Raw genomic sequence first — 271 nt, forward strand, 5'->3', positions numbered from 1 at the left:
TTGGCCGGGGCCGTGTTTGAACCCGCCACCCTCGGTATATGGGGCCAGCACCCTGCTCGCTGAGCCACAGGCGCCGCCCCAGGGTCTTGCTCTTGCTCAGGCTGATCTCGAACTCCTGAGCGCAAGGAATCCTCCCACTTTGGCCTCACAGAGGGCTAGGATTTCAGGTGTGAGCCACTAACTGCAAGATTTTTTTTTTTTTTTTGAAACCAGAGTCTCACTACGTCACCCTCAATAGAGTGCTATGGTGTCACAGCTCACAGTCCCACCA

Source organism: Nycticebus coucang, chromosome 4 (genome assembly GCF_027406575.1).
Source record: "Nycticebus coucang isolate mNycCou1 chromosome 4, mNycCou1.pri, whole genome shotgun sequence".
Taxonomy (NCBI): Eukaryota; Metazoa; Chordata; class Mammalia; order Primates; family Lorisidae; genus Nycticebus; species Nycticebus coucang.